The sequence below is a fragment of the Neomonachus schauinslandi genome, chromosome 10 (assembly GCF_002201575.2).
Source record: "Neomonachus schauinslandi chromosome 10, ASM220157v2, whole genome shotgun sequence".
In the NCBI taxonomy this organism is placed as follows: Eukaryota; Metazoa; Chordata; class Mammalia; order Carnivora; family Phocidae; genus Neomonachus; species Neomonachus schauinslandi.
This window is the reverse complement of record NC_058412.1, coordinates 126,879,579-126,896,618: the sequence shown is the minus strand read 5'-3', so window position 1 is coordinate 126,896,618 and position 17,040 is coordinate 126,879,579.

The following is a 17,040-nucleotide window of genomic DNA, read 5'->3' as shown; positions in this document are numbered from 1 at the left end:
GCACGTGGACGGTGTGGGGCTTGTGGGTGGGCCACGCCTCCTGTCCCCCTCTCTTCTTCCCCCCCCGCCCCCAACGGATGGGAGGGAGGATGAGGCCGAGGGAAATCTGGAAAATGTGGAAGTCAGATCCAGACACCTATAGAACTGGAACAGGCTTTGTGTTTCAGCCACTGTTTCCTCAATTTAAATCATTACTATTACGTAATATTTCATCCTAAATAGAGTTGCCTTTTGTTTAAACTTACGCAAACAAGTTTCATTAAAAAAAATTTCGTTTTAGGCAAACAAATTTTAAAGGGAGATCTATTGGGCGCCTGGGTGGCTCAGTTGGTTAAGCAACTGCCTTCGGCTCAGGTCATGATCCTGGAGTCCCTGAATCGAGTCCCGCATCGGGCTCCCTGCTTGGCGGAGAGTCTGCTTCTCCCTCTGACCCTCCCCCCTCTCATGTACTCTCTCTCATTCTCGCTCTCTCAAATAAATAAATAAAATCTTAAATAAAATAAAGGGGGATCTATCACTCCCTGAGCTACGAACAGAAAATAATCACTTATTAGGGGAAAAAAAATCGCTTTTTTCTAAGAGCACTGTAAAAATACAGTGGAAACAAGACAGCGTTATTAATTCATGCCGGATGCTCTTGACACTGAAAAGGGAGATTAGCCATTACTAGAGGTGTTGAAGACCGGCTATTGGCCACAAAGGAGCCAGCCTAGTGAAAGCAGAAGTGGGAGGCTGGTGTCCCTCGGTGAGTCACCATGCTTCAGTGCCGTGTTCACTTGCCTCCCGGCCATGGGTCCCAACAACCGCACTGTAGAGATGGGGAAGCTGAGGCTTCCCGAGGTAGTCTAAACTTCAGTCTCACAAGAAGGTCCCGTGACCTGGAGCCCAAATGTTTGGAATGCCAACTTTCTCCACTTTCTACTGCACCAAATTTGGCTCTTGTGGACAGCCCATTTAACAAAAGATACATCTTGTTAAAAGGCAGGCTCTGCTAACAATTCTAACCAGGTGTTCTTGACCAGGAAAATCAATGATTAAGCTTCCATCCTGAAAGGCCACAGAGGCCTCACAGTATGGAGTCTACACAGGACAAATAAATCCTGTTAACCAGGTTAATTGAATGCAGGAGGATTGTATTTAGCTATCCATGTGGGCATCTTTTCACCAATAAATAACTTGGCATGTATATTCAGCAGCTCAAGGGGTATACACTTGATCGTTTTTTTCCCATTCCTATGGCAAGCACTCACGCATCTGATCTCTTCCCAGCCAAATATGCCCTGTCTCCCCTCCAGGGATGGGGTTGCCTTGGCAGGGGCAGAGGTGTGCCATAGGTATTTATAAGACTTTGTGTTAGCCTTGTAGAGGCTGCCAGACCCTGGGGTGGGCGCAGGGGAGCCCCAGACCTGGGCTTCAGATAGACTGCCTCCAGTTTGGTCTCTTGAAATGAACTTACACAAGCTTATACACTTAGTTATAGAGTCAAAAGGACAGGATTGAAATATTAATAGTGAACTTTTTTGTGCTTATTGGTCTAAGCATTTTACATGAATAAATCCTCATTGCAATCTATGACTTCGGCTCTATTATCCCCATTTTACAGCTATGCAAATTGAAGCACAAAGAGATTAAATTAACTTTTTTTTTTAAAGATTTTATTTATTTATTTATCAGAGAGAGAGAGAGAGAGAGAGCACAAGCAGAGGGGACCGGCAGGCAGAGGGAGAAGCAGGCTCCCTCCCAAGCAGGGAGCCCGATGCGGGACTTGATCCTAGGACCCTGAGATCATGACCTGAGCCGAAGGTAGAGGCTTAACCAACTGAGCCACCCAGGCGTCCCAAGATTAAATTAACTTTTAATGGTAATGGAAAATGATAGGATTTGAACACATGCAGTCTGGCTTTGGCACCTGTGCACTTAAGAATACCTGTGTCTCAGTCACCTGGAAGGTTTCTTAAACCAGTTATAGGAGCCAACCCCCAGAGTTTCTGATGCAGCAGGTCAGCGGGGGTAGGACCAAGGATTTGCATTTCTAACAGTTTTCTAGGTGAGGCTGATGCTGCTGCACCAGGGGCCATACTTTGAGAACCACTAGCCTACGCTATCCTCCTCCCTCCCCGCTCCATCAGTGCTGGACTAGCCTGGATATATTCCATCCCTTCCTGTTTTTTTCTAGGCATTCCCGATGAGAATGTCCCCATTATCCCTTCACAGCTTGCAAATACATTGCCAGGCCTCATCTCCACACTCAATACTCAGCCACAATCAACCTAATAATATGTGTTAAACGAAACTGTCCTTTCTCAATGTTCTTAAGGAAACTATTTCCCACAACAGTCTCTTCCTCTCCTTTAGCTTTGGTCAGCCTCTCTCAGGCTGCCCACATCATCTAAGATCTGCTCTGAGCCTGGAGTGGGGAATTGGTCCTGCTCAAAGGCTTTGCAGACTTGATTTTTACCACCAATGTAGACTCATTCATCCAGGCAACAGAGAGTCCCTGAGGGCCTCCTGTGTGCCTGGCCCTCCGCAAGGTTCAGAGGAGAAATCTGGGGCCTCTAATAGGCAGTGCGGTAGGTGGGCGGTGGCAGATAGTTTTAAAAGTTACTCAACTATACAACGGTCCTAAGGAAAATTGCAGGGAGATCTGCCTGCCCTTGTATGAGGTGATCCAGTCACGCCGTGCCCACACTCCCCACCCACAGAAACCGAGATAATCCACATGTGTTGTTTAGGCCACTAAGTTTGTTGTCATTTATCATGCAGCAACAGACAATACAATCTCCTTAGTGGGCAATTTGCCTATAATTATCTAAATTACGGGAGCATATACTCTTTGATTTATGTCTTCTGTTTTCAAGACTTTATTCCTTGGGCCTGGGCCATCCAATTTGTGGTTATTTAAATGTAAATAAATTTAAAGACAAAACTAAAGAGTCAGTTCCTCTGTCTCACTAGCCATATTTCCAGAGCTCAATAGCCACATGGGTATGTACTGGACACAGCAGATACAGAACATCACCACCACAGAAAGTTCTGCTGCTACAGACCTACTCACACGTGTAGCACACAAGCAATTTTGACCTTTAAATACTTTGAAGCTATTTCAGACCTACCCCTTAGAATTGCACCAAACTTTTGGACACCTTATAAATTCCAGATACAAATCCTTTGTCAGATATATGTATTGCAAATATTTTTTCCCAGTCTATGGCTTGCCTATTTATCTTCTTAGCTGTGTCTTTCTTTTTTTTATTTTATTTTATTTTTTTTTATTTTTAAAGATTTTATTTATTTATTTGAGACAGAGAGAATGAGCGACAGAGAGCATGAGAGGGAGGAGGGCCAGAGGGAGAAGCAGACTCCCTGCCGAGCAGGGAGCCCGATGCGGGACTCGATCCCGGGACTCCAGGATCATGACCCGAGCCGAAGGCAGTCGCTTAACCAACTGAGCCACCCAGGCGCCCTCTTTCTTTTTTTTAATGCCACATTGTAAAAATTTGTATTATGGGGGCGCCTGGGTGGCTCAGTTGGTTAAACGTCTGCCTTTGGCTCAGGTCATGATCCCAGCGTCCTGGGATGGAGCCCCACATCGCATCGGGCTCCCAGCTCAGCAGGAGCCTGCTTCTCCCTCTCCCTCTGCCTACCTGTCTGCCTACTTGTGATCTCTCTCTGTCAAATAAATAAAGTCTTTAAAAAAAAATTTATTATGGAACATTTTAAACTTATATAAAGGTGGAGCAAATAGAATGATATATCTATATATAGCTATTGCCCAGCTTTATTAGTTATCAACTCATGATGTTATGCATTATTTCAAAGCAAATTGAATCATCTTTTGATGAGTAGAAAATTCTAATTTTGATAAGGTCTAATCTATCTTCCCCCCCCCCTTTTTTTTTTAAGATTTTATTTATTCATTTGAGACACAGAGATACAGAGAGCGAGCGAGCATGAGCAGGGGGGGAGGCAGAGGGAGAGGGAGAAGCAGGCTCCCCACTAAGCCAGGAGCCCAACGTGGTGCTCGATCCCAGGACCCCGACGTGGGGCTCGATCCCAGGACCCCGGAATCATGACCTGAGCCGAAGGCAGACGCCCAACCATCTGAGCCACCCAGGCGCCCCCTTTTCCCCCCTTTTATTGTTAGGGCTTTGTGTCCTAAAAAAATCTTTATCTACCCAAGGTTGCAAAGATATTCTCCAACATGCTCATTTAGAAGTTTTGTAGTTTTAGCTTTTATGTTTAGAGCTATGATCTATCTTGAATTAATTTTCATGTGCAGTGTGAGGGGTGGATCCAACATTAGCTTTCCCCGATGGCTATCCAGTTGTTCCAACACCATCCATTGAAAAGTCCACTCTGTGACCCCAAATTTCACTAAAGAAAAAATTTAGGTAAAATTCACAAATTTTACCCAAAAGATAGGTAAACATATGTCCATAAAAAGATTTGTACAAGGGGCACCTGGGTGGCTCAGTTGGTTGAGCGACTGCCTTCGGCTCAGGTCATGATCCTGGAGTCCCGGGATCGAGTCCCACATCGGGCTCCCTGCTCAGCGGGGGGTCTGCTTCTCCCCCTGACCGTTCCCCCCTCTCATGCTCTCTCTATCTCATTCTCTCTCTCAAATAAATAAATGAAATCTTGGGGCGCCTGGGTGGCTCAGTCGTTAAGCGTCTGCCTTCGGCTCAGGTCATGATCCCAGGGTCCTGGGATCGAGCCCCGCATCGGGCTCCCTGCTCAGCGGGAAGCCTGCCTCTCCCTCTCCCACTCCCTCTGCTTGTGTTCCCTCTCTCGCTGTGTCTCTCTGTCAAATAAATAAAATCTTTAAAAAAAAATTAAATAAAAAAATAAAATCTTAAAAAAAAAAAAAAGATTTGTACAAGAATGCTCATTGTAGCTTGTACATGAATGTTCAAACAGACCTAACCTGGAAACACTCCAAAACTAAATCAACATGTGAATGGGTAAATTGTGGCAACTTCATACAAAAGAATGCTACTCAGCAATAAAAGGGAACAAACTAGGGGAGCCTAGGTGGCTCAGTCATTAAGCGTCTGCCTTCGCCTCAGGTCATGATCTCAGGGTCCTGGGATTGAGCCCTGCGGCAGGCTCCCTGCTCAGCGGGAAGCCTGCTTCTTCCTCTCCCACTCCCCCTGCTTGTGTTCCCTCTCTCGCTGTGTCTCTGTCAAATAAATAAATAAAATCTTAAAAAAAAAAAGGAACAAACTATTAATATATTAGTACGTTATACTTATAATATGGATGAATCCCAAAAACAATATGCTGAGTGAAAGTGGCTGACCCCCAAATTTATATATGATTATACTTACATGAAGTTCCAGACAAAACTAATCATGGTGAAAGAAAGAACAGTGATTGTCTCTGGGTGTGGACTTAACTGGAAAGGACATTGAGGGAAATTTCTGGTGCTTTGGAAATATTCTATATTTAATTAATTAACTTATTTATTTATTTTATTTATTTATTTTTAAAGATTTTATTTATTTATTTGACAGAGAAAGACACAGCGAGAGAGGGAACACAAACGGGGAGTGGGAGAGGGAGAAGCAGACTCCCTGCCGAGCAGGGAGCCTGATGCGGGATTCTATCCCGGGACTCCAGGATCATGACCTGAGCTGAAGGCAGTCGCTTAACCAACTGAGCCACCCAGGCCCCCTTATTTATTTATTTTTTAAGATTTTAAAATTTTTATTTATTTGACAGAGAGACAGCGAGAGAAGGAAAACAAGCAGGGGGTAGGGAGAGGGAGAAGCAGGCTTCCCGCCTAGCAGGGAGCCGGATACCGGGCTTGATCCCAGGACTCTGGGATCATGACCTGAGCCGAAGGGAGCCACCCAGGCGCCCCCTTATTTATTTATTTTTTTAAGTAGGGTCCACGCTGGGCATGGAGGGGCTTGAACTCATGACCCTGAGATCAAGACCTTGAGATCAAGACCTGAGCTGAGATCAAGAGGCTGATGCTTCACCAGCTGAGCCACCCAGCCACCCCAAACGTTCTGTATTTTAAAAAAGATGGTGTGTGCATTTGTCAAAACTCATTGAATTGTAACTTGAAAGATCTGTGCATTTCACTGTATGCAAATGATAAATCAAAATAAAAATTAAAAGACAAAAAACTTAATGCATATAAAGAATTTACCACAAAGGCTAGCAAATATTAAACATTTAATAAAAGTTATCTACTGTTATTAAAATTTTAAAATTATATTCTTCTAAGTAAGGAAAAAAAACCATGTCTTTTCAGATATTTACACTTGCCCATTTGTGGCTCCAGCATAATTACATTTAAAATAACACAGCAAAACATCAAACAATGACAACAAACTCCCCAAGCATCCACAACATGATGACAAACCTCTCTGACTGGTAGATGAGATTAAAAAAAGAAAAAGTACATCCTGATTTGGTAATCCCAGGCAGAGACTCTTGCTCTCATCTGGATCTCTGTATTTTTTTTTTAAAGATTTTATTTATTTATTTAATTGACAGAGAGAGAGAGACAGCATGAGAGGGAACACAAGCAGGGGGAGTGGGAGAGGGAGAGGCAGGCTTCCCGCTGAGCAGGGAGCCCAATGTGGGGCTCGGTCCCAGGACCCTGGGATCATGACCCTAGCCGAAGGCAGTCGCTTTAACCAACTGAGCCACCCAGGCGCCCCTCTCTGTATCTTTTTAAGGAAGCTTTCCCAGGTAGGAGTTCCATTAAAAACCAGTAACAAAATTAATATTATTGGGAAATTGGTAAATGTGAATATGAGTTGTATATTAAATAATAGTATCCTATCAGTATTAAACTTCCTATTTTGATAATTGTTCAGTAGTTATTTAAGAAAATACCTTCGTTTTTTATGCAATATACACTGAGGTATTAAAGATAACCTTATTTCCTGTCTGTAACTTACTTTCAAATAGTTCAACAGGGCAATATAAAGAGATTGATGAAACAAATATAGCAAAATAGTAACATCCAGGAATGTGGGTGAGGGGTGTATACCAAAGTTCACTGTATTATTCTTGTGCCTTTTCTCCAAGTTAAAATTAAAAAAAGAAACGTTTGGGGCGCCTGGGTGGCTCAGTCGTTAAGCGTCTGCTTTCGGCTCAGGTCATGATCCCAGGGTCCTGGGATCGAGCCCCACATCGAGCTGCCTGCTCAGCGGGAAGCCTGCTTCTCCTTCTCCCACTCCCCTTGCTTGTGCTCCCTCTCTCGCTGTGTCTCTCTCTGTCAAATAAATAAATAAAATCTTTAAAAAAAAAAAAAGAAACGTTTAAAAAAGCAAGTATCAAAATAAACTGAAGAACATATTCTCAATTGGCCATATCACAAAAATGTGAACTAAGATTTAAAAAAATAATGAAATATTTTCAATCACATTCCTCTCACAAAAATATTTTATTAATAATATCTTTGGTGAGGGGTGCCTGGGTGGCTCGGTCGTTAGGCGTCTGCGTTCAGCTCAGGTCATGATCCCAGGGTCCTGGGATCGAGCCCCGCATCGGGCTCCCTGCTCAGCGGGAAGCCTGCTTCTCCCTCTCCCACTCCCTCTGCTTGTGTTCCTGCTGTCACTATCTCTCTCTCTTTGTCGAATAAATAAATAAAATCTTAAAAAAAAAAATCTTTGGTGGGGCGCCTGGCTGGCTCAGTCAGTGGAGCATGCGCTCTTGATCTTGGGGTTGTTGGTTCAAGCCCTGTGTTGGGTGTGAAGATTACTTAAAAATAAAATCTTTAGGGGCGCCTGGGTGGCTCAGTCGTTAAGCGTCTGCCTTCGGCTCAGGTCATGATTCCAGGTCCTGGGATCGAGCCCCGCATCAGGCTCCCTGCTCGGCGGGAAGCCTGCTTCTCCCTCTCCCACTGACCCCTGCTTGTGTTCCCTCTCTCGCTGTGTCTCTCTCTGTCAAATAAATAAATAAAATCTTAAAAAAAAAAAAATCTTTAAAATAATAATAATAATAATATCTTTGTTAGCACAATAAAGTTTTCATATCATTAAGAAATCAGAAAAAGTATTATTTTATATTTAGGTCATTCTTTTTGTAAGTTCTTATTCTGAAATAATTTTAGACTTACAGAAAACTTTCAAAAATAGTTTAAAGAACTCCCAGAGACCCCTTCAACCAGATTCCCCAATTTTATCACATTTGCTTTATTGTTCCATTTCTCTCTCTATATACACGCACACATACCCACATATGGCTGGTTTTTATATATATTGTACATACATATGCTCTTTTTCTCGAAACATTTGAAAATAAGTTGTAGACATGATGTCCCTATACTTTTATCAGAATCTATTTCTTAAGAATAAAGACATTATCTTACAAAACCACAGTACAAATAACAAAAGGAAGGTAACATTGATATAACACTATTATCTAATCTGTAGACCTTCTTCATATTTAACCAATTGTCTCAATAATCTTTATTTAAATAAAAATAAGTAGTGTTGTTGTTGTTTTTAAGTGTACCCTCACCCCAGTTCAAGGTCCCATCTGGGATAGCACATTACATTTGATTGTCAAGGTTCTTTAAACTCTGTTAACAATCTGGAATAGTTCATCAGTCTCGCTTTATCTTTTTTTTTTTAAAGTAAGCATTATACCCAACGTGGGGGTTGAACTCACGACCCCGAGATCAAGAGTCACATGCTCTACTGACTGAGCCAGCCAGGCACCTCAATCTCCCTTTATCTTTCAAGGCCTTAATATTTTGAAGGTATAGTTGGCCATACTTTTGAATCTTTGTTTGTGTGTCCCATTTCACTGATAAGGAAACCAAGGCCCAGAGAGGTTAGATAGCTTGTCCAAAGTCACACAGCTGGAAGTGGCAGAGCTGGGATCTCAACTCAGGCCTTTTGGCTTCAGTCTACTTTGCCTTCCTGCCTTGGGATATTTTTTTTAAAGATTTTATTTATTTATTTGACAGAGAAAGACACAGCGAGAGAAGGAACACACGTGAGGGAAGTGAGAGAGGGAGAAGCAGGCTTCCTGCTGAGCAGGGAGCCCGATGCGGGACTCGATCACAGGACCCTGGGATCATGACCTGAGCCGAAGGCAGACGCTTAATGACTGAGCCACCCAGGCACCCCCCTGCCTTGGGATATTGTAGCTATGGAACAAAGACAACCTATCTGTGGTTTTCCCTGGCCTACTCAAGGGAAGGACAAAGATGGTTGATTCTAGCAAACAGTCCTTTGAGACCCAATACTTAAAGGAACTGGAATAATAAATACAGGAGCTCATAAATTCTGGGTTATTGCTCTCAGGAGCAATTTACAATCATCCACATGAAGTGCTGGCTGAGTCTTCCACATCCAACCCCATGAGCTATGTCTCCTTGGATCTGGGCTGGGTTAGAAGGATCTCCCAATAAATAGCCTTAAGTCAGTTGAGTTACCCTTGGATTTGTGGGTGGCTCCCATGGCAGACTGGCAAGTTGGGTTTATATTTAAAGGAAAAGAGAGAAGAAGCTTTTCTTACCGATTGTGAAGAATCCGGACACGCCAGCTTTCATTTCTAGACATGCTTTCTCTGGGGTTACAAAATTCCCCCAGTCCTGCCTCCGCCAGTGGAGACCCGAATGAATTTTGAGCCTTTTTTTTTTTTCTTTGATTTTGAGTTTTGAGAAGCAGATGGAATTCTTAGCCCCCAGCAAATTCATGTTGCACAGCAATGACCTTAATCATGGATAACATTACTTGCAGGCTTACTCCCTTCGAGGCACTGGAACTTCCCAGTGTGAAGTTCTTCCCATGCATTATTCCACTTAATAAAAAAGACTTGATAATAGATAATGCTTAATGAGTACTCACTATGTCAAGTGCTTACATGGACTGTCTCATAACCTGTCTGGAAGGAGGTACTGTTGTTATGAAGAAACTGAGGCATAGAGAAGTTAAGTCATTTTGTCCAAAGTCATACACAGGAAGCAGCACAGTCAAATCTAGGACTTCTGGTTCCAGAGTCCAGCCTTGTAGAGGGGCTAAGAGAGATTGAGTGGCTTGTCCAACTCATGGGGCCATGAAATGCAGTACCAGGGACTTGAACCCAGGTGTACTGGCTGCAGAGTCATTTCTGTTCCAACGTGCTGTGTTTCTTGGGGCCTTACAGGCTGATTTCTTGTGTACCATATCCTTATCTACCAAGCACCAGACACCTGGCCTAGAGAGCAAGGGCTTTAATCACCATTCATCCTGCTCACAGACCTTCACTGGTTCCTAGGTGCTTACAGAGTCAAATCCAGATTCTTGGCCTGACTTGCAAGGTCCTCAGAGACTGGGCAGATCTCCCATCACCCCATTCTCAGCTCACCTTGTGCAGTCATCTCTCTAACCAGATGAACTACATGTTGCTTCTCATCCATCTTTAGTGCAGGGGTCAGACCTGGCACCTGGGGCCACATATAGCCCTTGGACATGTTCCTCCGGCAAACACAGTATTTCCTGTTCTGTTCTGTTCTGTTCTGTTATGTTTGTTATGTTATGTTATGTTATGTTATGTTTAGAAACCTGTTATGGTTTCTTCCTTCCCCACCTCAAGTATTATAATTCATTACTATCATTACTTATTACTTATTTTGATGTTCAAATTGTTCCAGATTTAGACAATAGGAACCCCTCCAATTTGGCTTTTGTGTCCTCTTGGTATGTCCCAACATTCTTTTGGCATATCCTTACTTTTTGGCTCAATAAGATGGTCTAGGCTCATGTTGTAATTTCCCTGCCCTAACCCCGAGAATCAGTCCTTTCTCCAAGAAGCCTTGGTTTTTTTTAGTGGAGGATGGTATTTAGAAAGCAAGATCTGGGTGCTAGGTGCTTATTGTTAGAGGGGTGTCATTTTTTGTAGGCTCTCTCAGCAGACAGAACTAGGAAGTATATTTACACATGGTGTTTACAATCGAGGAATTTCACTTAAAAATCTGGACTTCCTTCCTCTTTAGAAATCTGAATATCTGATCATGATCAGCAGGGAATTTGGCAAGAATCAGCTGGAGCATAGTAAAGTTTCAATAATATTGGTGTCCTCACTAAAGTATATATTGAATGCCTACTGTGAGCCAGGTACTATGCTAGATAACATTACTACTAATATCTGGTACGATATATTATGAGATGGTAGTACTCTAGTACCTAGTTGTGCCTACCTTCTATGCTTGTAGGCAGTGGAGTTTTAATTTCTGGTCCTTGCTTTTGATTGTTTTCTTCTCTCTAGCTGCAAGGAAAGCTGGACATCCTTATATGTCCAATTCACTCAAAGCCCACCTCAAATGCCACTTCCTTGAGGCTGTCCCCAGTTTGCCCTATTGGCCATCACTTCTCCATTCTCTAAGCTCTATGCCCTTCTCCTAACATTTACCACCTTCTATCCTGAATTATAGGTTTTTAGTTCATCTACTCTTATTAATATTCTCTTTCTGATGAGACTATACACTCCTTGAGGGCAGGGGCTGTATCCATCTTGCTCATAGTATGTCCATTAAATATTAACATAAAACCTGGCATTCAATGACAATTTCCATCAGAAACAAATACTGTTGAAACTCCTATTTCATGTGGGGTAGTGTATATATGGCATATATATATATAGTGCTGATATAATTGTGAGCAAAACAGATACTGTTATGTCCTCCCAGAGCTTATTGATTGTTGGGGGAAAAGATATTAATAAAAATCACATATGTATTGATGGGATGATTTAAAAAACAAATGATATATATTTGCACTATTGTCCCCTGTTGACTTTATACATATACACATACCTTTAGAAAATATATAGTATTGGTTGATGTTTTATTTTCCATTTCAGGGGATGTCTTTCTGCTTTCATCCCACAATATGTCTCACAGACTTAAATAGTTTTACATCATCTTTTTTAAGTGATATGTAGTAGTCATGAGTATGGATACTTCATTTCCCTATTGCTGGACATTTAGAATGTTTTTGGTTTTCGCTTTTGCATTACAAACAAGGATGCAACACGTCTCTCTGTAGTTATGCTTGTTTATCTGGTAGATTCCAAGAAATCAAATTGCTGGGTCATAGGGTTGCTTTTCTTTTTCATTTTTTGTTCTAAACACATCTGTATCATTGGAATTCATGCATTATATTTGTGATAAAAAAGTAAAAAAAAGAAAGAAGGAGGTAGATTTTTTGTGTTGTTGGCTCCTAGGAAGTAGAGGTGCCTAATCATTGTCACATGACTGTTATATAATCTGCTAATCATTATGTAATGAAATCTGAAAAGGATGCTTCTATAATTCCACATCACGAAGCAGAGAAATCTCAGGCCTCCAACTCTGTCTAAAAGATGAGAAACATGGCTCTCTACAGAGACTTTGGGCCCTCTCCGATATATAACGTCACCGCATCTCAATGACCAGCGTTTCCTACTAGTAAAGCCTCCTTAAAAATCTATTTCCCTTTTGGCTGCCGCAGAACCACAGAGCTGTAAGGGGCTTCTTAACAGTCTCATGCAGTCTTTTTTTTTTTTTTTTAAAGATTTTATTTATTTATTTGACAGAGACAGAGATAGCGAGAGCAGGAACACAAGCAGCGGGAGTGGGAGAGGGAGAGCAGGCTTCCCGCCGAGGAGGGAACCCAATGTGGGACTCGATCCCAGGACCCTGGGATCATGACCTGAGCCGAAGGCAGACGCTTAACGACTGAGCCACCCAGGCGCCCCAGTCTCATGCAGTCTTATAACAGTTTCCAAAGGACAGTTTTGAGTCGTTGCCAAGGCAGAGTTCTGTGGGACAGTTTTTCGTAGCTGAAATTCCTATAAACACCATCAATTTGCAGATGATTAAGAGAGGAGCTTAAACCTGAGCTGATAAAGGATAAAGTACACAAAGTGTATGCTTTGAGTGATGCTCAAATAGCAACATATATAGTTATCACTGCAGTTTGAATAGCATGTTACTGGTTCTCCAAATGCTTCCCTGTGTATTATGTCACTGACTCCCCTGAGACAAGACCTGCAGGCTGTAGCTGGGGACACTAAGGCTGAGAGAGAGAATCATGCAATCAAGGAACATCTGTTGGGCACATCCTGATCAGACATGTGCAGAGCTCAGGGGAAACATAGATGAGACAGATGAGTAAGGAGTTCCAGGTCTTGGGGGGGTGTCAGGCTTAAAATGAATGAATGTGCATATATGCACACACACACACACACATATATGGAAAGGAAGAGGTGAGGGGGAAAATCATTTACACTGAGGGAACAGCATATAGAGGCACAGAGGCCAGAAGGGTAGAAGAGCATGTTGGAGGAAGAGAACATGGCATGGAGTGGGCTCTGAGTCTTTTTTTTTAAATTAAAGATCTTATTTAGAGAGAGAGAGAGAGCCCAAGAGCTGGGCAGAGGGAGAGGGAGAGAGAGAATCCCAAACAGACTCCGGGTTGAGCACAGAGCTCCCTGCAGGGCTCCATCTCACGACTCTGAGATCAGGACCTGAGGTGAAATCAAGAGTCCTGTGCTTAACTGACTGAGCCACCCAGGCGCCCCACTCTGAGTCTTCAATAAATGTTTAGGGTAAGTTAGAGAGAGAGACTGATGATCCAAAAGAAAATATGTTGGAGAAAGTCTTGGGTATGTGTTAGGCACTTTACAATTGGTAAGAATTCAATGAGTGGTGAACCACAAAAGCTGAGCCTCGGTGAGCTCACGGTTTGGTGGGAGTATAGACAAATCCATGAAGTGAAGTGACAAGCCTCCATGAAGGTAACTCCAGATGTCTGGTGAAAAGTCACAAAGCAAGGAGGCAATATTTTGGCTTGGTCTTCCTCAACGCTGGCTTCCATTTAGGGAAGTTGAGGGCAGAGAGAGGTCGTCTTCTCTGACAACCAGGTTTTAAAAACAAAACATATTTAGATCTTTACTATATGCCAATTATTGTAATAAGCATTTTCCATGCATTAACTCACTTAATTCTCACATGGATCCGAGCAGGCGGTATTATTAGTATTCCATTTTAGAAGTGAAAAAGCTGAGGCTCAGAGAGGTTAGGTAACTTGCCCAAGGTCACGCAGCTAGTAAGTGGCAAAGGCAAAGCTGGAAGCCCCGGTTTTTTTTTTTTAAGATTTTATTTATTTATTTGACAGAGACCCACAGCGAGAGAGGAAACACAAGCAGGGGGAGTGGGAGAGGGAGAAGCAGGCTTCTCGCGGAGCAGAGAGCCCGATGTGGGGCTCGATCCCAGGACCCTGGGATCATGACCTGAGCCGAAAGCAGACGCTTAACGACTGAGCCACCCAGGCGCCCCATGGGAGCCCCGTTCTTAAAAGACAGCGAGTAACATCAACAGTTCTCTCAAGGCTAGATTGCATCTCGCATGATGCTGGGGATCGCACTTGCTCTCTTTAAGCCTCGGCATTTGCGTCTGTAAAATGGAGCGAGGGCTCCAACTGTTAGCTCCTGCTCAGGCGCAGTTGGGAGCGCCGCTCGCAGATCATCTGGACAAGGGACAAGTCCGGGAGGCGGAGGCCGGGGATCACTCAGTCTGTGCTCAAAGTCCCAGCCTCCGCCGGCCGGCTCCAGACCGGTTCCCATGACAACCCGGCCAGCCACCATCCTGGGGCTGGCGTGCGTCACGTCCGGCCCGTTTGTTTCCGGGTCTAGCCCCAGTCGCGGCGGCGCCCCTCCAAGCCCCAGAGCCGCATTCCGCGACACCGCCGCTCATTCTTCTGCCTCCCGCTTCTTCCTCCGCCGCCCACGACCATCCGCCTCCACCCGGCCCAACGCGCAACCGCGGCCCGGCCTCTCTTTGGACCCACCTCCGAAGGGCGTCACTTCCTGGACAAGTGTTTCCGGGTCGCTGCTTGTCCCGGGGTACTGGCCTCGGTACCCTGCAGCCGGCCGGAGCGACGAGAGCCCAGCCGGCCCGGCTCAGGGGGCGGCCGCGGCTCCTTCTAGATTCCCTGGGCCGGGGCGTCTTCGGCGGCAGTGCCGGGGTGAGTGCGGGGCGGCCGCGGGCGGAAACGGCGTCCGTCGCTTCCCAGGGCAGAGGGGGCGCCCGACTCGGCGGGGCTTGGCCGACCCGGGAGCGGGGTCCCCTCGCAGCCGGCGGGGCCGACGGGCGGCCACGCCTTTTCGGCATCCCGAGGGCCCAGCTTGTCCTCAGGATCCCCACTCCCCCGAGGGCTGCCTCGCAGACTCCTGGGAACGGCCATGGGTGGCTCAGGGCAGCTCAGGAGGAACACCCCCTCTTCGGCGACTAACCAAGCAGGAGGCCACCCCGACTCCACCGTGAGGCAGTTACCGCGCAGTGGTCCCCAGGCCAGTTTCTGGCAGCAGACCTGGGTTTGTACTCACTGTGTGACCTTGGACAAGTCATTTCATCTTCTGAGCCTCATTTGCCCAGTTAGTTAAATGGGAGTGAACGTGCCTGCTAGGGCCGTGGTGGGGCTGAAATGAGATGATGCTTGTGAAGCACGGTCTCTGGCGTACAGCAGGCGTCCTGTAAATGATAGCTGCTTTTAATTCATTCACAAACCCGGAAAGGGCCAGAGTTTGGGACTGGGGTGTTCTTCACAACTGATACGGCCCTCCGAGGCTGTAGGAATGACCAGGTTGGGAATAGCAGCCGCCAGCTTCTGTCCCCGGCGGGGAGGGGAAACTGCTTCCTTCAGAGGCCCTCATGAGAGGCAGCTGCCAGTAAGGAAGCCCGTTTTCAGCACCACTGAGGTTATATTCGAGGTTTGCAAGGCCTCTCTCTGAATTTCTCTGGCATCTGATTGGGGTCTGGGGACCCTGTGTTTCACAGCCAGTGCCAGGTGCCTTGGATGTGTCTCAGGAACCTCGGATTTGGAATGAGTGCAAAGGAGTGGCGGGTGCGGAGGTGGAGGGGGTTGAACTGCTTGCTCTCCTCTTGCTGTTGTTTGGAGGCCGAGGGAACTCTGAGCTGGCTGAAGCTAGACCAGAGATCTGTAAACCTGTGGACTGGGCCAGTGCTGGGACCAAAATAGCTTGTACCTGTGCAGGGAGGGGGCGCCTTCAAATGCTGCTTGGGGAGTGTTTCTGCTTGAATGGGCCAGCTGAGGTAAAGCCAAGCTAATGCTTTGCTACCCCCAAATCATTTCAGTTCCTTTCAGTGGGGTTTTAAACAGATACAGCTTTCCTTTGAGATGCTTAAAAAATAATCTTTAGAAAGAGAATAATCCTTAAAAAGCCACCACCTCCCTGACTGTATATATAATATCTCTCTTCATTGACTTGTTTTTCAAAGGGAGTCCAGATTGTGGGTGCAGGAAGTGCTGACCAGGCCTGTTGGCTCTGGGCACCCGCCTGACGCTGTTAGGGGTGTTCACAGTGCCATTTTTCCCCCACCAGACTGGCACGTCATGGTGTTCCAATCCTTGGGTTGCTTGGAGAAATTAACGGCTTCTGTCATTGCGCTGTCTAGTCTCCTGTAACCACGCTGTTTCTGCAGAGAGCGTGTTTTTTGTTGTTCTTGCAGAGTGCTGGGAATAAATTGCTGGCTCTACGCTCAGAAAAGACACCAGCTCTGACCAGCTACAATGCAGCCTGTATTCTCAGAAAATGTATTCAGGAGGGATGATGTCAGCTGCCTCACCACTGGCCGGTCTCTGGCCAGCCTCTTCCCTTGGCCCTTGAGCTTACATCATAAAGAGATTTGTGGCTCTTCCAGCCCTGTTCTGTGTGGGAAGATGTGAATTTTGCTACTATAGGAATTTTTAGAACTCAACTCTGCTCACCCTGCCATAGGATGTTCTAACTTAGCCTAGCCCTTTCAAGTAGAGCTGTCCGGCAGATGCCGAAGGACAGCTTTGCCTAGAAGCATCGCAGTTCAGAGCTTGAGTCAAGGTTTTGGCATCAGACCTAGGTTCGGACCTCAGATCCACTCTTCCTTCCTTGTAACTCAGGACGAATGATTTGGCCTCATTGAACCTCAGTTTCCTCTTTAACCTTGGGGCTATCCTGTGGGTTTCATCAAGCCCTTAGCAGAGAGCCCTCGTGTATGAATCCCTCGGTGAATGGGAGATTGTAGCGATAAATGGGAAAAAACCCAGG